At 36.8% G+C, this 24,416-nt stretch overlaps 1 non-coding gene across 1 annotated transcript; it reads right to left on the bottom strand.

The window, feature by feature from the left end:
* Positions 1-11,842: 11,842 nt before the first annotated feature.
* LOC112787707 (small nucleolar RNA R71) lies at positions 11,843-11,950 on the bottom strand. The gene has a single exon (XR_003195104.1). It is a non-coding gene; the product is annotated as a small nucleolar RNA R71 (small nucleolar RNA).
* Positions 11,951-24,416: the final 12,466 nt, after the last annotated feature.

Consider the following 24,416-nt stretch of genomic DNA (forward strand, 5'->3'; position numbering starts at 1 on the left):
TTAAATTCTTTAAAAGACAAATTTAATTAACAAAATTATTTGAAAACTAATTTAATTTAATTAAAAAATTATTAGAGACAAATTTAAACATTTACTCCCAAGGTTCTCTTGCATTGCATGCTGGCATTTTCTCCATTGAAATAATGCAAGTATTAATCTAATGCAATTGCCATAAAATTACTCTTTTAAAAGTTTAACTTAATAGAAAGAAACACATAAATAATTATATTAAAAGGACTATAAACACACTATTAAGAAGTGGAAACCGTTAACCAAATGGACTTAGGGTGTATTTGGCAAATCCGTTTGAAGAGAAAAAGCACGTTTAAACTTATTGAAAGTTTCAATTTTTTGTTTGGCTAACTTTTGATTTGGCAAACGCAGAAGTGATTTTGTAGTCAAAACCACGTTTAGCAGAAGCAACAATTTCTAACTTCTGCGTTTCATTAACGGGCTTTTAGCCATTTACACTAAATATCTATTTTTTCTTTATCAATTTTATTCTTTAGACATGTTATTGTATTATTTATGGAATTCTTATTATTTCTCTCTATATGAGCTCTCTTTTTCTATTATTTATTATTTTTATTTTTTGTTAAATTTTTATTTTACATTATAAACTCTTATAATTGTGATTTTTGTATATTATATTTATTATTATCTTTTCATAATATGATTTATTGATCCCATTAAGTAAAGTAAATTAAAAAAAAAATTAACCATAAATAATAATAATAGTAAAAAAACTATAGGTACTAAAAAAAGAGTACTAAAAGAACTAAAAATATACTATATAAAATACATCATCAAAAACTTATAGATTTGTTTTTATCTCTACCAAGATAAATATTTAATTTTATTATTTTTAGTATTCTTTTTTATAATTATAATTCTGGTATATACAATTTTTTATTGTAATTTTTTATAATATAAATTATGATCCCATTAAAAAAAGATAAATTAAATAAAAAATTAATCATAGGTATTAATAAAATCATAAACGTTGAATTTCAAAATAATATTAAGAATAAGATTATTGAGAGTATTAAAACAAAAATATGATGTAAAAAAATACTAAATTAACATTTTTACGTTAATATTTAAAATTTAAAAAATATAACATATTTGATTAAATACTCTTATATATAATTTATATTTCTTATTTTTAATATAAAATATATTTTGCTAATTTTTATATGTTATTTTTATTTTAATAAATAAATATTAATTTTATTATAAAATTAATTAATAAGATTATTCAAATATCTAAATTAAAATAACTGGATAATATAAAAAAATTATTTAAGTTGATATCTATTTTAGTAATTTTCATCTAAAAGTGATTTTGAATAGTATAATCCAAATAATATTTATTTTACTATAATCCATTTTGATATAAAGATAGTTGAACATAAATCACTTCAATACAAATTTACTTTTCATCAAAATCAAGTTTGCAAAATTAATTTTATGCAAACTTCCGTTTACAAACTGTAATCCAAACACACACTTAGTAATTGTATTCTTAGGTGAACAAGTGAGTTTTATTGAGGTGATATTTCAAAAATCTAATTATATGAACAAGTGTGTGTGAACGAGTTTATATACCAAATAAACTCATAATTGGTATTTGGTTTCAACTAGTTGCTAATTTAAGATAAACATTATATACCCCATCCACCTATGTTTCTTATAAACACGAAATGTACATGTGCAAAGTATAGAGCCAATATTGATTTTTTTAAGGATAAGTATAGACTTTTATGGAACTAAAATTTTTAAAGTCTTTTAAGTTGTAGGGCACATTCAAGAATAATTTCTTTTTCTTAATATATATATATATATATATATATATATATATATATATATATATAAATTTTATTTAATTATTAAATTTGATGAATAATATGTGGATAGTAATTATCAACTTGATAATTATTAAATTTTATATATACAATTCTATTGAGTTTGGTTTCGGAAAACTTGTTGGTCGCGGATTAGTGCGATTCTTAGTCAAAGTGACTAATTTGACTAAAAACATGATTTCATTTCTTACATAAGTAACGACCTGCACGAATGGTGTAACGACTGCCCGAGCAATGAATCTTATAAAAATTTCCTCGGGTCTCTATATATAAATCTATAAAAATGAAAAGTCCGGGTAGAAGCGTTTACTCAGTCAGCTATCTACATCGGTAAATTAGGTATTTCTTTCGTCTCGTCTAAATAGTCGTCTACCCAGTGCCGCTACCCACTTCTACTAAGGCTGAGCTTTATATATATAGTATGAATTTCTATAGGTTGACTTCAATTTATTTTTCTTGGTTAATAACTTGTACACATAAGACTCAATGTTGTTTTGAAACTATATCTAAAACAGAACTCATTATGATTGAGCTTTAGGATGGGCTATAATTCTATATTGTCCACACAAAAATATAATTGGAGGGGACATTAAGCAGTAAAAGTGGAAGTGAAGATAAAAAAAGAGGGCTCTATATTTGTTTATGCATAAGAAAATAAAAATCAGGGTAACCATATGTATCAATATGCGGAAGACAAGGATGATCCTACATAACATCATATATATACTTAGACCTGATCATGTATATACATGGAAGCGACTTGCTACATGTAGCTCCAAAATTCTATAAAATTATATAAAGGGGAATGCTAGGGAACAATGACTATTTTGAATAATATGAACAACCACCAATCAAATAAAAATACGTTACATTTCTAAATTAATCATCTAAATTTTAATATTAAAATAACCATCCGTACACTAGTGAAATAAATATTTAATATATCTATTATTTACGTTGTTTAATATTTTATTGTCTACTTATACTTTTCCTTATATAAATAATGGAAGAATTAGAAACTCAAAGAACTCAAAAGAAGGTGAAGAAAGCAAGATTAATTAACTGTAAAGGGCCTAATAAATTCATTGTGAGTGATATAAGCAACAAGTGTGACTATTGATCCACCCAATTACTATTTTTGATGATAGACTACAGCAAGGCAATGACCAAAATCAACTTAAATTTAAGCTAGAAATTCTCTTAATCTATTAGGGAGTGATTAATTAGTCTAAGATCACTACAACTTGTCACAGTAAGTATAGTAACAACCAAACAGCAGCACTTAGCATAAAATAAACTAAATTAGTTAGGAGTAGAATAACACCACAATAGCAGCAGCATAACAATTAGGACTTTTTGAACTGAAGCAAAATTTCAGCCACCACATGAAATAACAACATACAAGATGAAAACGTTTTGGGACTATCATTTATTAGAAATAAGGCAACTACTATTTTACCTTAAATATTAAATACCAACTACCTACTGAATAAGTCACTTAAGATTCAAAGCCACGCAAGTTAGCATTTAGAAATAACCAATTAAAATTAAGAATACCTTTTTTTTTTTGAATTTCCTCTTTAGCTAATGACACAAGAGCCTGGAAATGATTTTCTAGATCTTCACTCTCCTCGAATTCCTGAACGAATACACTAATGATGGTTATATATACTTCAATCTGAACTACTTCTCCAAAGAAGAGATTTCACGGAGAAAAGCAACCTTAAAACGTGTCGGATGCACACTGACTGTGCAGAACAGTCGTCCTATAACACACAAAACACAACAAAATTATCCACATTTGGCATCCGCGAGATTCATAAAGAGAAAATGATGGTAATGTAACAAACCATCAGTTTCAACAATTGCAAGTGCTTCCCACTCCAAGAACCCACCGGTTGCCTGCAACACAAAAAGCAAGTCTTTCTAACCGTGAAAGTTCCAAAAATTTTATTCACAAATCACAATGAATTTGAAGCTTGTGCTCTAATGGAGGAAAAATATTGTAATTTTTTCTAGAAGTCAGCTATTTTAACATCAGAATTCACATTTTATGGCCGTTGATGAAGTAATAGATAATCGAAGTTGGAGTAGACACTATAGGCATCAAAGCATTCATGAGAAATAGAAGTAACATGTAAAAATTGTCTCTGGTACAATTGATGGTAAATAAGAAATAAATTTTAACTAATATAGAGACTCAACCCCCAAAAATCCTCAAACCTATAGGTAAGTTATCCTCAATAAAAAAAACACCCAGCATTATACCTAAACTCAGTTTGAAGGTTGATGAGCGGATATTTTATACGTTTTTTGGGGTTAATTTTATATAGTTTTTAGTATATTTTAGTTAGTTTTTAGTTTATTTTCATTAGTTTCTAGGCAAAATTCATATTTCTGGACTTTACTATGAGTTTGTGTGTTTTTCTGTAATTTCAGGTATTTTCTGGCTGAAATTGAGGGAGCTGAGCAAAAATCTGATTCAGGCTGAAAAAGGACTGCTGATGCTGTTGGATTCTGACCTCTCTGCACTCGGAATGAAATTTCTGGAGCTATAGGAGTCCAAATGGCGCGCTTTTAATTGCGTTGGAAAGTAGACATCCAGGGCTTTTCAGCAATTTATAATAGTCCATACTTTGCTCAAGGATAGACGATGTAAACTGGCGTTCAACACCAGTTCTATGTTGCAGTCTGGCGTCCAGCGCTAGAAACAAGTTGCAAGTTGGAGTTCAACGCCAGAAAAGGATCCAAAGCTGGCGTTGAACGCCCAAAACAGCCCTATGCACGTGATTAGCTTAAGTCTCAGCCCCAACACACACCAAGTGGGCCCTAGAAGTGGATTTCTTCACTATCCATCATAGTTTACTCATTTTCTGTAAACCTAGTTTACTAGTCTAGTATTTAAACAACTTTTAGAGACTTATTTTGGATCTCTCATGACATTTTAGATCTGAACTTTGTACCTTTTGACGGCTTGAGTCTCTAAACTCCATTGTTGGGGGTGAGGAGCTCTGCTGTGTCCTGATGAATTAATGCAAGTATTTCTATTTTCTATTCAAACATGTGTGTTCCTCTCTAAGATATCCATTCGCACTTCAACATGAATGTGATGAACGTGACAATCATCATCATTCCCCCACGAACGCGTGCCTGACAACCACTTCCGTTCACCGTAGAATGAATGAATATCTCTTGGATCTCTTAATCTGAATCTTCGTGGTATAAGCTAGATTGATGGCAGCATTCAAGAGAATCCGGAAAGTCTAAACCTTGTCTGTGGTATTCTGAGTAGGATTCAAGGATTGAATGACTGTGACAAGCTTCAAACTCGCGAGTGCTGGGCGTAGTGACAGACGCAAAAGGATAGTAAATCCTATTCCGGTACGATCAAGAACCTGCAGATGATTAGCCGTGCGATGACAGCGCACCTGGACCCTTTTCACTGGAAGGATGGATGGTAGCCATTGACAACGGTGATCCACCAACACACAGCTTGCCATAGGAGGACGTGCGTGCGTGAATCAGAAACAGAGGAAAGCAGAATTTTAGAAGACAAAGCATCTCCAAAACTCTAACATATTCTCCATTATTGCATACAAGTATAATTTGTGTTCTGCCCTTTTATTCCTTGCAATCGAATTTGATAAGTGAATTATTTTATTGTTTTCCTGACTAAGAGTTACAAGATAACCATAGATTGCTTCAAACCAACAATCTCCGTGGGATCGACCCTTACTCACGTAAGGTATTACTTGGACGACCCAGTGCACTTGCTGGTTAGTTGTACGAATTTGTGAAGAATTGTGATTTCCAATTTCGTGCACCAAGTTTTTGGTGCCGTTGCCGGGGATTGTTCGAGTTTGGACAACTGACAGTTTATTTTGTTGCTTAGATTAGGAAAAATTTTTCTTTTTGGTTTAGAGTCTTTTATTATTTATACCTTGTTAAAACACTTTAAATTTATAGCTCAATTAGCTAGAGCGTGGTGCTTATGTTCTTGGTAATTGGCTATCCTATTTTTAAAATCTTTTTCAAAAATAATTTTTCTTTGAATAAATCTTGTACCAAACTTTAAGTTTGGTGTTTTCTTGTTGATTTTTTTTTTCGAAAATTTGTTTTGGTTTTCTAAAAATTTTAAGTTTGGTGTTCTTTCTTCATGTTCTTGTGTTCTTGTGAGTCTTCAAAGTGTTCTTGAGTGTTCCTTGTGTCTTGATCTTAAAATTTTTAAGTTTGGTGTTCCTTGGTGTTTTCCCTCCAAAATTTTCGAAAACAAGGAGCATTAGATCTAAAAATTTTAGATCTTGTGTTATTTTATTATTTTTCTCTTTCCTCATTAAATTCAAAAATATCTATTCCCTCTATTTTTAAAGCAATTTTCGAAAATCAATTTTAAAATTCAGATTTTTTATTTCAAAATTTAAAACCCTTTTCAAAAAAAAATCATATCTTTTTCAAAACTTCCTAACCACTTTCTCTCTCCTCATTTTTTCGAAAATCTTCACCCATTTTTATTTATTTTATTTTAATTTATTTTATTTTCAAAATAAATAAATAAATAAAAATAATTTTTTTTACATCATCTCCCTTTCTCCATCATGGATCTAAGTGGAAATGAACAGTCCAGGAGGACTCTGGGGTCATATGCTAACCCCTCTACTGCTTCATATGGGAGTAGTATTTGCATACCCTCCATTGGAGTCGGTAGCTTTGAGTTGAATCCTCAGCTCATTATCATGGTGCAGCAAAGTTGCCAGTATTTCGATCTTCCACAGGAAGAACCTACAGAGTTTCTAGCACAGTTTTTACAGATTGCTGACACAGTACATGATAAGGAAGTAGATCAGGATGTCTATAGATTATTACTGTTCCCATTTGCTGTAAAAGACCAAGCTAAGAGGTGGTTAAATAACCAACCTAAGGCCAGCATAAGGACATGGAAACAGCTGACAGAAAAATTCCTGAATCAATACTTTCTCCCAAAACGGATGACACAGCTAAGGCTGGACATCCAAGGCTTTAAACAAGGAGATAATGAATCTCTTTATAATGCCTGAGAGAGATACAGAGAGATGCTACGAAAATGCCCCTCTGAAATGTTTTCAGAGTGGGTTCAGTTAGACATCTTCTATTATGGGCTTGCAGAAAGAGCTCAGATGTCTCTAGATTACTCAGCTGGTGGATCTATCCACATGAGAAAGACAATTGAAGAAGCTCAAGAGCTCATTGATACAGTTGCCAGAAATCAGCATCTGTACCTAAGTAGTGACCCTTCCATGAAAGAAGAGGTTAAAACAGTAACTGCTGAACTCAGTCCTGTAAAACAAGCTGCTGAATTCAATCAGCAATTGGACTTTCTAACAAAGCAGTTAGCCGAATTCAAGGATAGACTACAAGAGACAAGGATGGCTAATATAAATATGGAAGAACAATTGAAGCAAACAAAGCAGCAGCTGTCAAAACAAATAACAGAAGAATGCCAAGCAGTTCAATTAAGAAGTGGGAAGACGTTAAATACCCCACCTCAAGGCAGCAAGAAGCCAAGAAATGAGCAAACCACCCAAAATCCACCTGAGGACAGTAAGAGCCCAGGGAAAAATAATTCTGGCGCTAAAACGCCAGAAATTGGGTGGAAGGCTGGCGCTGAACGCCCAGACCATGCTCAGGACTGGCGTTAACGCCAGAAACAAGCAAGGATCTGGCGTTGAACGCCCAAAAGAAGCACAGTTCTGGTGTTCAGACGCCAGGAACAGATGAAGAGCTGGCATCTAACGTCACTCCAGCTTCTAACTCTGGCACTCAATTGCCAGTGAGGGATCAGACACACACAAGTGCTGATGACAACGCATCTAAAACGGCTTCTTCAACCACTTCTGTAGGAAATAAACCTACAGCAACTAAGGTTGAGGAATATAAAGCCAAGATACCTTATTGATGAGCGGATAATTTATACGCTTTTTGACATTGTTTTTAGTATGTTTTTAGTAGGATCTAGTTACTTTTAGGGATGTTTTCATTAGTTTTTATGTTAAATTCACATTTCTGGACTTTACTATGAGTTTGTGTGTTTTTCTGTGATTTTAGGTATTTTCTGGCTGAAATTGAGGGACTTGAGCAAAAATCAGATTCAGAGGTTGAAGAATGACTGCTGATGCTGTTGGATTCTGACCTCCCTGCACTCAAAATGGATTTTCTGGAGCTACAGAACTCGAAATGGCGCGCTTCCAATTGCGTTGAAAAGTACACATCCAGGGCTTTCCAGAAATGTATAATAGTCCATACTTTGTCCAAGTTTAGACGACGCAAACTGGCGTTCAACGCCAGCTCTCTACCCAATTTTGGTGTTCAGCGCCAGAAACAAGCTGCAAAGTGGAGTTCAACGCCCAAACTGGCACAAAAGCTGGCGTTCAACTCCAAGAAGGACCTCTACACGTGCAACACTCAAGCTCAGCCCCAGCACACACCAAGTGGTCCCCAGAAGTGGATTTATGCATCAATTACTTACTTCTGTAAACCCTAGTAGCTAGTTTATTATAAATAGAACTTTTTATCATTGTATTCAGAGTCTTGGTTACTCCGGTTCCCCTCTGGGGCCGAGACCAATGAACTCCATTATCACTTATGTATTTTCAACGGTAGAGTTTCTGCACTCCATAGATTAAGGTGTGGAGCTCTGCTGTTCCTCAAAGATTAATGCAAAGTACTACTGTTTTCTATTCAATTCATCTTATTTCGCTTCCAAGATATTCATTCGCACTTCAACCTGAATGTGATGAACGTGACAATCATCATCATTCCCTATGAACGCGTTCCTGACAACCACTTCCGTTCTACATTAGATTGAATGAGTATCTCTTAGATCTCTTAACCGGAATCTTCGTGGTGTAAGCTAAAATGATGGCGGCATTCAAGAGAATCCAGAAAGTCTAAACTTTGTCTGTGGTTTTCCGAGTAGGATTCAATGACTGAATCACTGTGACGAGCTTCAAACTCGTGATTTCTAGGCGTAGTGACAGACGCAAAAGGATAGTAAATCCTATTCCAGCATGATCGAGAACCAACAGATGAATAGCCGTGCCGTGACAGGGTGCGTTGACCATTTTCACTGAGAGGATAGGATGCGACCATTGACAAGGGTGATGCCTCCAGATGATTAGCCGTGCCGTGACAGGGCATTTGGATCATTTTTTCGAGAGAAGACCGAAAGTAGCCATTGACAATGGTGATGCATTACATAAAGCCAGCCATGGAAAGGAGTAAGACTGATTGGATGAAGATAGCAGGAAAGCAGAGGTTCAGAGGAACGAAAGCATCTCTATTCGCTTATCTGAAATTCTCACCAATGATTTACATAAGTATTTCTATCCCTATTTTATTAATTATTTTCAAAAACTCCATAACCATTTGATATCCGCCTGACTGAGATTTACAAGGTGATCATAGCTTGCTTCATACCGACAATCTCCGTGGGATTCGACCCTTACTCATGTAAGGTATTACTTGGACGACCCAGTGCACTTGCTGGTTAGTTGTGCGAAGTTGTGAACCATGGTATTGGCATCATGTTTTTGGCGCCATTACCAGGGAAAGAAAGAGCGATGAATTTTACATAATTAAAGTGTAATCACAATTTCTGCGCACCAAGTTTTTGGTGCCGTTGCCGGGGATTGTTCGAGTTTGGACAACTGACGGTTCATCCTGTTGCTCAGATTAGGTAATTTTCTTTTTGTTTTCTCTTCAAAAATTTTTCAAAAATCTTTCAAAATTTTCTCCTTTGTTTTCGGAAAAAATTTTTTTTTTAAATAAAAATATTTTCAAAAAAATAAATTATTCTATGGCTTCAAAACTTTCAAGAATGAATTCTAGAGTTTCATGGTAACATGTTGAATCCTATCTGGCTGAAAAGCCATACCCAAACTCCTTTGGGATTGGTCTTCAACTAATCACCTCAATGGATGTAAATCCATTCTAAAACTTGAATGGCTATTAAGCCATGTCTGACCCTTTGATTGGAGCTTTAGACTAAAGAGCACAAGATTCCTGGAATTCATATTAAAGATTTTGAAATCCTTATTTTTGTTTTTCAAATAATTTTTGAAAAAATACAAAAAAATTAGAAAATCATAAAACACAAAAATATTTTTTGTGTTCTTGTTTGAGTCTTTAGTCATGTTATAAGTTTGGTGTCAAGTGCATGTGCATCCTGCATTTGCATGTTTTGTGTCTTTTCTTGTTTTTCATATGCATTCTTGAATTCTTAGTGCCTAAGCATTAAAGAATTCTAAGTTTGGTGTCTTGCATGTTTTCTTTGCATTAAAAATTTTTCAAAATTGTGTTCTTGATGTTCATCATGATCTTCATAGTGTTCTTGGTGTTCATCTTGACATTCATAGCATTCTTGCATGCATTCATTGTTTTGATCCATAACTTTCATGCATTGCATCATTTTTCATGTTTCTCTCTCTCATCATTAAAAATTCAAAAAAATCAAAAAAATATCTTTCCCTTTTTCTCTCATCAAATTCGAAAATTTGGATTGACTTTTTCAAAAATTTTTAAAATCTAGTTGTTTTTTTATGAATCAAGTCAAAATTTCAATTTAAAAATCTTATCTTTTTCAAAATCTTTTTCAAAAATCAAATCTTTTTCAATTTCCTTAGTTATTTTCGAAAATTCTAAAAATATTTTCAAAAATATTTTTCTTATTTTTATATCAAATTTTCGAAAATAACATCACCAATTAATGTTTTGATTCAAAAATTTCAAGTTTGTTACTTACTTGTTAAGAAAGATTCAAACTTTAAGTTCTAGAATCATATCTTGTGATTTCTTGTGAATCAAGTCATTAATTGTGATTTTAAAAATCAAATCTTTTTCAAAACTAATTTCAATCATATCTTTTCAAAAATATCTTCCTATCTTATTATTTTTTTTTCAAAAATTTGATTTCAAAATATCTTCTCTAACTTCTTATCTCCTTATCTTTTCAAAATTGATTTTCAACATTTGTTTCAACTAACTAACTAACTTTTTATTTGTTTCTTATCTTTTTCAAAACCACCTAACTAACTCTCTCTCTCTTTTTTCGAAAATATCTCCCCCTTTTTCAAAAAAAAATTTCTTTTTAATTAACTAATTATTTTAATTTTTTTATTTTCATTTTCGAAAATTTTTAATTTTTTTTAAAATTACTTTTCGAAAATTACTAACTCTTTTTCAAAAACTATTTTCGAAAATCCTCTCCCTCTCTCATCCTATTCTATTTATTTATTCATCGACTAACACTTCTCTTCATCTCACATCACTGCTCCTATCCTTACCCTTGTGTTTGGATTCTTCATTTTTCTTCACCCCTATTCCTTTTCTTCTTCTACTAACAATAAGGAACCTCTTTACTGTGACATAGAGGATTCCTCTTCTTTTCTTTTTCTTTTCTCTTTCTTATGAGTAGGGACAGAGAAAAAGGCAATCTTGTTGAAGCTGATCCAGAACCTGAAAGGACTCTGAAGAGGAAACTAAGAGAAGCTAAATTACAACAATCCAGAGACAACCTTATTGAAAATTTCGAACAAGTAAAGGAGATGGCAGCCGAACCCAACAACAATAATGCAAGGAGAATGCTTGGTGACTTTACTGCACCTAATTCCAATTTACATGGAAGAAGCATCTCCATTCCTGCCATTGGAGCAAACAACTTTGAGTTGAAACCTCAGCTAGTTTCTCTGATGCAGCAGAACTGCAAGTTTTATGGACTTCCATCTGAAGATCCTTTTCGGTTCTTAACTGAATTCTTGCAGATATGTGATACTGTTAAGACTAATGGAGTAGATCCTGAAGTCTACAGGCTCATGCTTTTCCTTTTTGCTGTAAGAGACAGAGCTAGAGTGTGGTTGGACTCTCAACCCAAAGACAGCCTGAACTCTTGGGATAAGCTGGTCACGACTTTCTTAGCCAAGTTCTTTCCTCCTCAAAAGCTGAGCAAGCTTAGAGTGGATGTTTAAACCTTCAGATAGAAAGAAGGTGAATCCCTCTATGAAGCTTGGGAAAGATACAAACAGTTGACCAAAAAGTGTCCTTCTGACATGCTTTCAGAATGGACCATCCTGGATATATTCTATGATGGTCTGTCTGAGTTATCTAAGATATCATTGGATACCTCTGCAGGTGGATCCATTCACCTAAAGAAAACGCCTGCAGAAGCTCAAGAACTCATTGACATGGTTGCTAATAACCAGTTTATGTACACTTCTGAGAGGAATCCTGTGAGTAATGGGACGCCTATGAAGAAGGGAGTTCTTGAAGTTGATACTCTGAATGCCATATTGGCTTAGAACAAAATATTGACTCAGCAAGTCAATATGATTTCTCAGAGTCTGAATGGAATGCAAGCTGCATCCAACAGTACTCAAGAGGCATCTTCTGAAGAAGAAGCTCATGATCCTGAAAACTCTGCAATAGCAGAGGTAAATTACATGGGTGAACCTTATGGAAACACCTATAATCTATCATGGAGAAATCATCCAAATCTCTCATGGAAGGATCAAAGGCCTCAACAAGGCTTTAATAATGGTGGAAGAAACAGGTTTAGCAATAGCAAGCCTTTTCCATCATCCACTCAGAAACAGACAGAGAATTCTGAACAAAATACCTCTAATTTGGCAAACTTAGTCTCTGATCTGTCCAAGGCCACTGTAAGTTTCATGAATGAAACAAGGTCTTCCATTAGAAATTTGGAAGCACAAGTGGGCCAGCTGAGTAAAAGGATCACTGAAATCCCTCCTAGTACTCTCCCAAGCAATACAGAAGAGAATCCAAAAGGAGAGTGCAAGGCCATTGACATAACCAAAATGGCCGAACCCAATGAGGGAGAGGAGGACGTGAATCCCAAGGAGGAAGACCTCCTGGGACGTCCAGTGATCAATAAGGAGCTTCCCTCTGAGGAACCAAAGGACTCTGAGGCTCATCTAGAGACCATAGAGATTCCATTGAACCTCCTTATGCCATTCATGAGCTCTGATGAGTGTTCCTCTTCTGAAGAGAATGTGGATGTTACTGAAGAGCAAGCTGCCAAGTTCCTTGGTGCAATCATGAAGCTAAATGCCAAATTATTTGGCATTGATACTTGGGAAGATGAACCTCCCTTGTTCATCAATGAACTAAGTGATCTGGATCAACTGACATTGCCTCAGAAGAGACAGGATCCTGGAAAGTTCATAATACCTTGTACTATAGGCACCATGATCTTTAAGGCTCTGTGTGACCTTGGTTCAGGGATAAACCTCATGCCCCTCTCTGTAATAGAGAAACTGGGAATCTATGGGGTGCAAGCTGCTAAAATCTCATTAGAGATGGTAGATAATTCAAGAAAATAGGCTTATGGACAAGTAGAGGACGTGTTAGTAAAGGTTGAAGGCCTTTACATCCCTGCTGATTTCATAGTCCTGGATACTGGAAAGGAAGAGGATGAATCCATCATCCTAGGAAGACCTTTCCTAGCCACAGCAAGAGCTGTGATTGATGTGGACAGAGGAGAATTGATCCTTCAATTAAACAAGGACAACCTTGTGTTTACAACTCAAGGATCTCTCTCTGCATCCATGGAGAGGAAGCAGAAAAAGCTTCTCTCAAAGCAGAGTCAACCAAAGCCCCCACAGTCAAACTCTAAGTTTGGTGTTGGGAGGCCACAACCAAACTCTAAGTTTGGTGTCAAACCCCCATATCCAAACTCTAAGTTTGGTGTTGGGAGGTTTCAACAAAGCTCTGCACATCTGTGAGGCTCCATGAGAGCCCACTGTCAAGCTATTGACATTAAAGAAGCACTTGTTGGGAGGCAACCCAAATTTTATTTATCTAACTATAATTTTTCTTAGTTATATGTCTTTGTAGGTTCATGATCATGAGGAGTCACAAAATAAATATAAAAATTGAAAATGGAATCAAAAACAGCAGAAGAAAAATCACACCCTGGAGGAGGCATCTGCCTGGCGTTCAACGCCAGAACAGAGCATGGTTCTGGTGTTGAACGCCCAAAATGGGCATCATCTGGGTGCTGAACGCCAAAATTGCACCCTGGAGAGGAGCTGGTGCTGAACGCCCAGAACAAGCATGGTTTTGGCGTTCAACGCCAGAAATGGGCAACAAATGGGCGTTGAACGCCCAAAATGGGCACCAACCTGGCGCTGAACTCCCAGAGTTGTGTGCAAGGGCATTTTGCATGCCTAAATTGGTGCAGGGATGTAAATGCCTTGACACCTCAAGATCTGTGGACCTCACAGGATCATCTCAGGATCTGTGGACCCCACAGGATCCCCACTTTCCTTCCTCATAATCCTAGTTTTTTTTTTCCACACCTCCTTCTTCATCTATTCCTTCTTCTTTTGCTCGAGGGCGAGCAACATTCTAAGTTTGGTGTGGTAAAAGCATAAGCTTTTTGTTTTTCCATTACCATTAATGGCACCTAAGACCGGAGAAACCTCCAGAAAAGGGAAAGGGAAGACAAAGGCTTCCACCTCCGAGTCATGGGAGATGGAAAGATTCATCTCAAGGGTCTATAGCTCAGTGGTAGAACATGTGGCTACAAATCAAGAGATCCCTGAGATACCTCAGGGGATGCACTTCCCTCCACATAAATATTGGGAGCAAATCAACACCTCCCTAGGAGAATTAAGTTCCAACATTGGACAATTAAGGGTGGAACATCAAGAGCATCATCCCTCATGAAATTAGAGAAGATCAAAAAGCTATGAGGGAGGAGTAACAAAGACAAGGAAGAGACATAGAAGAGCTCAAGGACATCATTGGTTCCTCAAGAAGGAAACGCCACCATCACTAAGGTGGATTCATTCCTTGTTCTTATTTCTTCTATTTTTCGTTTTCTATGTTATGTGCTTATCTATGTTTGTGTCTTCATTACATGATCATTAGTATTTAGTAACTATGCCTTAAAGATATGAATGTCCTATGAATCCATCACCTCTCTTAAATGAAAAATGTTTTAATTCAAAAGAACAAGAAGTACATGAGTTTTGAATTTATCCTTGAACTTAGTTTAATTATATTGATGTGGTGACAATGCTTCTTGTTTTCTGAATGTATGCTTGAACAGTGCATATGTCTTTTGAAGTTGTTGTTTAAGAATGTTAAATATGTTGGCTCTTGAAAGAATGATGACAAGGAGACATGTTATTTGATAATTTGAAAAATCATAAAAAATGATTCTTGAAGCAAGAAAAAGCAGCAAAGAACAAAGCTTGCAGAAAAAAAATAGGCGAAAAAAAAATAGAAAGAAAAAGCAAGCAGAAAAAGCCAAAAGCTCTTAAAACCAAGAGGCAAGAGCAAAAAGCCAATAACCCTTAAAACCAAAAGGCAAGGGCAAATAAAAAGGATCCCAAGGCTTTGAGCATCAGTGGATAGGAGGGACTAAGGGAATAAAATCCTGGTCTAAGCGGCTAAACCAAGCTGTCCCTAACCATGTGCTTGTGGCGTGTAGGTGTCAAGTGAAAACTTGAAACTGAGCGGTTAAAGTCAAGGTCCAAAGCAAAAAAAAAAAAAGAGAGTGTGCTTAAGAACCCTGGACACCTCTAATTGGGGACTTTAGCAAAGCTGAGTCACAATCTGAAAAGGTTCACCCAATTATGTGTTTATGGCATTTATGTACCGGTGGTAATACTGGAAAACAAAGTGCTTAGGGCCACGGCCAAGACTCATAAAATAGCTGTGTTCAAGAATCATCATACTGAACTAGGAGAGTCAATAACACTATCTAAACTCTGAGTTCCTATAGATGCCAATCATTCTGAACTTCAATGGATAAAATGAGATGCCAAAACTATTCAAGAGGCAAAAAGCTATAAGTCCCGCTCATATGATTGAAGCTCTGTTTCATTGATAGTTTGGAATTTATAGTATATTCTCTTCTTTTTATCCTATTTGATGTTCAGTTGCTTGGGGACAAGCAACAATTTAAGTTTGGTGTTGTGATGAGCGGATAATTTATACGCTTTTTGACATTGTTTTTAGTATGTTTTTAGTAGGATCTAGTTACTTTTAGAGATGTTTTCATTAGTTTTTATGTTAAATTCACATTTCTGGACTTTACTATGAGTTTGTGTGTTTTTCTGTGATTTCAGGTATTTTCTGGCTGAAATTGAGGGACTTGAGCAAAAATCAGATTCAGAGGTTGAAGAAGGACTGCTGATGCTGTTGGATTCTGACCTCCCTGCACTCAAAATAGATTTTCTGGAGCTACAGAACTCGAAATGGTACGCTTCCAATTGCTTTGGAAAGTACACATCCAGGGCTTTCCAGCAATGTATAATAGTCCATACTTTGCCAAAGTTTAGATGATGCAAACTGGCGTTCAATGCCAGCTCTCTGCCCAATTCTGGTGTTCAGCGCCAGAAACAAGCTGCAAAGTGGAGTTCAACGCCCAAACTGGCACAAAAGCTGGCGTTCAACTCCAAGAAGGACCTCTACACGTGCAACACTCAAGCTCAGCCCAAGCACACACCAAGTGGTCCCCAGAAGTGGATTTATGCATCAATTACTTACTTCTGTAAACCCTAGTAGCTAGTTTATTATAAATAGAACTTTTTATCATTGTATTCAGAGTCTTGGTTACTCCGGTTCCCCTCTGGGGCCGAGACCAATGAACTCCATTATCACTTATGTATTTTCAACGGTAGAGTTTCTGCACTCCATAGATTAAGGTGTGGAGCTCTGCTGTTCCTCAAAGATTAATGCAAAGTACTACTGTTTTCTATTCAATTCATCTTATTTCGCTTCCAAGATATTCATTCGCACTTCAACCTGAATGTGATGAACGTGACAATCATCATCATTCCCTATGAACGCATGCCTGAAAACCACTTCCGTTCTACATTAGATTGAATGAGTATCTCTTAGATCTCTTAACCGGAATCTTCGTGGTGTAAGCTAGAATGATGGCGGCATTCAAGAGAATCCGGAAAGTCTAAACCTTGTCTGTGGTATTCCGAGTAGGATTCAATGACTGAATGACTGTGACGAGCTTCAAACTCGTGATTGCTGGGCGTAGTGACAGACGCAAAAGGATAGTAAATCCTATTCCAGCATGATTGAGAACCGACAGATGAATAGCCGTGCCGTGACAGGGTGTGTTGACCATTTTCACTGAGAAGATAGGATGTAACCATTGACAAGGGTGATGCCTCCAGACGATTAGCCGTGCCGTGACAGGGCATTTGGATCATTTTTCTGAGAGAAGACCGAAAGTAGCCATTGACAATGGTGATGCATTACATAAAGCCAGCCATGGAAAGGAGTAAGACTGATTGGATGAAGACAGCAGGAAAGCAGAGGTTCAGAGGAACGAAAGCATCTCTATTCACTTATCTGAAATTCTCACCAATGATTTACATAAGTATTTCTATCCCTATTTTATTAATTATTTTCAAAAACTCCATAACCATTTGATATCCGCCTGACTGAGATTTACAAGGTGATCATAGCTTCCTTCATACCGACAATCTCCGTGGGATTCGACCATTACTCACGTAAGGTATTACTTGGACGACCCAGTGCACTTGCTGGTTAGTTGTGCGAAGTTGTGAACCATGGTATTGGCATCATGTTTTTGGCGCCATTACCAGGGAAAGAAAGAGCGATGAATTTTACATAATTAAAGTGTAATCACAATTTCTGCGCACCACTTATCCTCAAAAACTCCGCCAAGAGGAGCAGGATAAGCAATTTGCTCGCTTTGCAGATTATCTCAAGACTCTTGAAATAAAGATTCCATTTGCAGAGGCACTTGAGCAAATACCTTCTTATGCCAAGTTCATGAAAGAGATCTTGAGTCATAAGAAGGATTGGAGAGAAACTGAAAGAGTTCTCCTCACTGAAGAATGCAGTGCAGTCATTCTGAAAAGCTTTCCTGAAAAGCTTAAAGACCCTGGGAGTTTTCTGATACCATGCACATTAGAAGTAATTGCACCAAGACAGCTTTATGTGATCTTGGGGCAAGCATCAACCTAATACCTGCATCCACTATCAGAAAGCTTGGTTTAACTGAAGAAGTTAAACCAACCCGGATATGTCTCCAACTTGCTGATGGCTCCATTAAATACCCATCAGGCGTGATTGAAGACATGATTGTCAGAGTTGGGCCATTCGCCTTTCCCACTGACTTTGTAGTGCTGGAAATGGAGGAGCACAAGAGTGCCATTCTCATTCTAGGAAGACCCTTCCTAGCAACTGGACGAACTCTCATTGATGTCCAACAGGGGGAAATAACCCTGAGAGTCAATGATGATGAGTTTAAGTTGAATGCTGTCAAAGCCATGCAGCATCCAGACACATCAAAAGATTGCATGAAAGTGGATCTTATTGACTCTTTGGTAGAAGAGATCAACATGGCTGTGAGTCTCAAATCAGAGTTGGAAGACATCTTTAAAGATGTTCAGCCTGATTTGGAGGATTAAGAGGAAATGAAAGAGCCTCTGAAATTTCCTCTGGAAGAGGAAAAACCTCCTAAACCCGAGCTCAAACCATTACCACCATCCCTGAAATATGCATTTCTGGGAGAAGGTGACACTTTTCCAGTGATCAAGTGCTAAGGACACACAAGACAGCTCTTGGGTGGTCCATAGGTGACCTTAAGGGCATAAGCCCAGCTAGATGCATGCACAAAATCTTCTTGGAGGATAATGCTAAACCAGTGGTTCAACCACAGAGGCGGCTAAATCCAGCCATGAAGGAAGTGGTGCGGAAATAGGTCACCAAATTACTGGAGGCTGGGATTATTTATCCTATTTCTAATAGCCCCTGGGTGAGCCCTGTTCAAGTTGTCCCCAAAAAGGGAGGCATGACAGTGGTTCATAATAAAAAGAATGAACTGGTTCCTACAAGAACAGTTACAGGGTGGCGCATGTGTATTGACTACAGAAGGCTCAATACAGCCACCAGAAAGGATCATTTTCCTTTACCATTCATAGACCAGATGCTAGAAAGATTGGCAGGTCATGATTATTACTGCTTTTTGGATGGCTACTCAGGCTATAACCAGATTGCAGTAGATCCCCAGGATTAAGACAAAACAGCATTCACATGTCTATCTGGAGTGTTTGCTTATAGAAGGATGCCATTTGGGCTGTGTAATGTGCCTGCAACCTTCCAGAGATGCATGCTCTCTATTTTCTCTGATATGGTGGAAAAATTTCTGGAAGTCTTCATGGATGACTTCTCAGTATATGGAGACTCATTCAGCTCCTGTCTTGATCACCTGAAAATAGTTCTGAAAAGATGCCAAGAGACCAACCTGGTTTTAAACTGGGAAAAATGTCACTTTATGGTGATTGAAGGGATTGTCCTTGGGCATAAAATTTCAAACAAGGGAATAAAGGTGGATCAACCAAAAATAGAGGTAATTGAAAAATTACCACCACCTGCCAATGTTAAGGCAATCAGAAGCTTTCTGGGGCATGCAGGATTCTATAGGAGGTTTATAAAAATTTTTTCAAAAATCGCAAAACCTCTGAGCAATCTGCTAGCTGCTGACACGCTATTTGTGTTTGACATAGAGTGTCTACAGGCGTTTGAAACGCTGAAAGCCAAGCTGGTCACAGCACCAGTTATTTCTGCACCAGACTGGACATTACCATTTGAGCTAATGTGTGATGCCAGTGATCACGCCATTGGTGCAGTACTGGGGCAGAGGCATGACAAGCTTCTGCATGTCATTTATTATGCTAGCTGCGTTTTAAATAATACCTAGAAAAATTACACAACCACAGAAAAAGAATTGCTTGCATTGGTTTATGTCATTGACAAGTTTAGATCATACTTGGTAGGATCAAAGGTGATTGTGTATACTGACCATGTTGCTCTTAAATATCTACTCACAAAGCAGGATTCAAAACCCAGCCTCATAAGATGGGTGTTGCTTCTGCAATAGTTTGATATAGAAATAAGAGACAGAAAAGGGACAGAGAACCAAGTGGCTGATCATCTGTCCCGGATAGAGCCAATAGAAGGGACGTCATTCCCCTCTCTTGAAATCTCTGAGACCTTTCCGGATGAGCATTTGTTTGCCATTCAGGAAACACCATGGTTTGTAGACATTGCAAACTACAAAGCTGCAAGGTTCATTCCCAAGGAGTACAGCAGGCAACAAAAGAAAAAATTAATTACTGATGTAAAGTACTACTTGTGGGATGAACCCTATCTCTTTAAGAGATGTGCAGATGGCATAATCCATAGGTGTGTGCTGATGAGCGGATATTTTATACGCTTTTTGGGGATAATTTCATATAGTTTAGAGTATGTTTTAGTTAGTTTTTAGTCTAATTCTAGTAGTTTTTAGGAAAAATTCATATTTCTGGACTTTACTATGAGTTGTGTGTTTTTCTGTAATTTCAGGTATTTTTCTGGCTGAAATTGAAGGAGCTGAGCAAAAATCTGATTCAGGCTGAAAAAGGACTGCTGATGCTGTTGGATTCTGACCTCCCTGCACTCAAAGTGGATTTTCTGGAGCTACAGAACTCGAAATGGCATGCTTCCAATTGCGTTGGAAAGTAGACATCCAGGGCTTTCCAGAAATATATAATAGTCCATACTTTTCACAAGGATAGACGACGTAAACTGGCGTTCAACGCCAGTTCTCTGCCCAATTCTGGCGTCCAGCGCCAGAAAAGGATCAAAAACTGGAGTTGAACGCCCAAACTGGCATAAAAACTGGCGTTCAACTCCACAAATGGCCTCCGCACGTGAATTGCTTAAAGTCTCAGCCCCAGCACACACCAAGTGGGCCCCAGAAGTGGATCTCTGCATCATCCATCATAGTCCACTCATATTTTGTAACCCTAGGCTACTAGTTTAGTATTTAAACAACTTTTAGAGACTTATTTTGTATCTCATGACATTTCAGATCTAAACTTTGTATTCTCTGACGGCATGAGTCTCTAAACCCCATTGTTGGGGGTGAGGAGCTCTGCTGTGTCTCAATGAATTAATGCAAGTATTTCTGTTTTCATTCAAACACGCTTGTTCCTATCTAAGATGATCATTCGCACTTAACTGTGATGATGGTGATGAGCTGTGACACTCATCACCTTCCTCAACCCATGAACGTGTGCCTGACAACCACCTCCGTTCTATATCCGATTGAATGAGTGTCTCTTAGATTCTTTAATCAGAATCTCCGTGGTATAAGCTAGAACTGATGGCGGCATTCATGAGAATCCGGAAAGTCTAAGCCTTGTCTGTGGCATTCCGAGTAGGATTCAAGGATTGAATGACTGTGACGAGCTTCAAACTCTTGAAGGCTGGGCGTTAGTGACAGACGCAAAAGGATAGTAAATCCTATTCCAACCGGATCGAGAACCAACCGGTGATTAGCCGTGCTGTGACAGAGCGCGTGAGCGTAGTTTTCACTGGAAGGATGGAAGGTAGCCATTGACAACGGTGATCCACCAACACACAGCTTGCCATAGGGGGACGTGCGTGCGTGAACAAGAAGACAGAGGAAAGCAGAGATTCAGAAGACAAAGCATCTCCAAAACTCCAACATATTCTCCATTACTGCACAACAAGTAACTTTTAATTTATGCTCTACTGGTTATTCACAATTCAATTGATAAACATAATTGACTTCCTGACTAAGATTTACAAGATAACCATAGATTGCTTCAAACCAACAATCTCCGTGGGATTCGACCCTTACTCACGTAAGGTATTACTTGGACGACCCAGTGCACTTGCTGGTTAGTGGTACGAGTTGTGAAAAGTGTGATTCGCAATTTGTGCTACCAAGTTTTTGGCGCCGTTGCCGGGGATTGTTCGTGTTTGAACAACTGACGGATTATTTTGTTGCTTAGATTAGGAAAAATCTTCTCTTTTTTTTGGTTTAGAGTCTTTTATTATTTATCCCTTGTTAAAACACTTTAAATTTATAGCTCAGTTAATTAGAACGTGGTGTTTATGTTCATAGTAATTGGCTATCATATTTTAAAAAAAAAAAAACCTTTTTCAAAAATAATTTTTCTATTAATAAGGTCCCATAACTCATTTGGCTAGAACATTAATTTGATTGGGTTAGAATCTTTTATACTCTTTTTAAAACCTTCTTTTTCAAAAATAATTTTTCTATTAAATCCTGTGCCAAACTTTAATAAGGTCCCATAACTCATTTGGCTAGAACATTAATTTGATTGGGTTAGAATCTTTTATACTCTTTTTAAAACCTTCTTTTTCAAAAATAATTTTTCTATTAAATCCTGTGCCAAACTTTAAGTTTGGTGTTTTCTTGTTGATTCCCCTTTGATTTTCGAAAATTTTGGTTTGGTTTTCTAAAAATTTTAAGTTTGGTGTTCTTCCTTCATGTTCTTGTGTTCTTGTGAGTCTTCAAAGTGTTCTTGAGTTTTCCTTGTGTCTTGATCTTAAAATTTTTAAGTTTGGTGTTCCTTGGTGTTTTCCCTCCAAATTTTTCGAAAACAAGGAGCATTAGATCTAAAAATTTTAAATCTTGTACTATCTTATTGTTCTTCTCTCTCCTCACTAAATTCAAAAATATCTTTTCAAAAATATCTCTTCTAACTTCCTAACTTCTTATCTTTTCAAATTTGTTTCAACTAACTAACTAACTTTTTGTTTGTTTCTTAACTTTTTCAAAACTACCTAACTAACTCTCTCTCTCTAATTTTCGAAAATATCTTCCCTCTTTTTCAAAAAAATTTCGTTTTTTTTAACTAATTATTTTTAATTTTAAAAAAAAATTATAATTTTCAAATTTCAAATTCTTTTTAGTTATTTTATTTTATTTAAGTATTTACTTCTTATAAAATAAAATAAATAAAAAAGATAAATCAGTCCAAGTTATATCCATAGAAATCCATCATGGACATAAGTGGAAATGAACAGTCCAGGAGGACTCTGGGGTCATATTCTAACCCCTCTACTGCTTCATATGGGAGTAGCATATGCATACCCTCCATTGGAGTTAGTAGCTTTGAGTTGAATCCTCAGCTCATTATCATGGTGCAGCAAAGTTGCCAGTATTCCGGTCTTCCACAGGAAGAACCTACAGAGTTTCTGGCACAATTTTTACAAATTGCTGACACAGTACATGATAAGGAAATAGATCAGGATGTCTACAGACTATTACTGTTTCCATTTGCTGTAAAAGATCAAGCCAAGAGGTGGTTAAATAACCAACCTAAGGCCAGCATAAGGACATGGAAACAGCTGACAGAAAAATTCCTGAATCAATACTTTCTCCCAAAACGGATGACACAGCTAAGGCTGGACATCCAAGGCTTTAAACAAGGAGATAATGAATCTCTTTATAATGCCTGAGAGAGATACAGAGAGATGCTACGAAAATGCCCCTCTGAAATGTTTTCAGAGTGGGTTCAGTTAGACATCTTCTACTATGGGCTTGCAGAAGGAGCTCAGATGTCTTTAGATTACTCAGCTGGTGGATCTATCCATATGAGAAAGACAATCGAAGAGGCTCAAGAGCTCATTGATACAGTTGCCAGGAATCAGCATCTGTATCTAAGCAGCAACCCTTCCATGAATGAAGAGGTTAAAACAGTAACTGCTGAATTCAGTACTGTAAAACAAGCTGCTGAATTCAATCAGCAATTAGATTTTCTAACAAAGCAGCTAGCTGAATTCAAAGACAGGTTACAGGAGACAAGGATAGCTAATATACATATGGAAGAACAGTTTAAGCAAACAAAGCAGCAGCTATCAAAGCAAATAGCAGAAGAATGCCAAGCAGTTCAATTAAGAAGTGGGAAAACATTAAATACCCCACCTCAAGGCATCAAAAATTCAAGAAATAAGCAACCCACCAAAGATTCCCCTGAGGACAGTAAGAGCCCAGGGAAAAATAATTCTGGCACTAAAACGCCAGAAAATGGGTGGAAGGCTGGCGCTGAATGCCCAGACCATGCCCAAAACTGGCGTTCAGCGCCAGAAACAAGGCAGGGGTGGCGTTCAACGCCAGAAATGGGCAAGAATCTGGCGCTGAACGCCCAACAGGGGCACATTTTTGGCGTTCAGGCGCCAGGAACAGACAGTGAGCTGGCGTCTAACATCACTCCAGCTTCTGACTCTGGTACGCAATTGCCAGTGAGGGATCAGACACACATAAGTGCTGACAACAACCCCTCTAAAAAGGCTTCTTTAACCACTAAGGTTGAGGAATATAAAGCCAAGATACCTTATCCTCAAAAACTCCGGAAAGAGGAGCAGGATAAGCAATTTGCTCGCTTTGCAGATTATCTAAGGACTCTTGAAATAAAGATTCCATTTGCAGAGGCACTTGAGCAAATACCTTCTTATGCCAAGTTCATGAAAGAGATCTTGAGTCATAAAAAGGAGTGGAGAGAAACAGAAAGAGTTCTCCTCACTGAAGAATGCAGTGCAGTCATTCTGAAAAGCTTTCCTGAAAAGCTTAAAGACCCTGGGAGTTTTCTGATACCATGCATATTAGAAGGTGATTGCACCAAGACAGCTTTATGCGATCTTGGGGCAAGCATCAACCTAATACCTGCATCCACTATCAGGAAG

Source organism: Arachis hypogaea, chromosome 20 (assembly GCF_003086295.3).
Source record: "Arachis hypogaea cultivar Tifrunner chromosome 20, arahy.Tifrunner.gnm2.J5K5, whole genome shotgun sequence".
Lineage (NCBI taxonomy): Eukaryota > Viridiplantae > Streptophyta > Magnoliopsida > Fabales > Fabaceae > Arachis > Arachis hypogaea.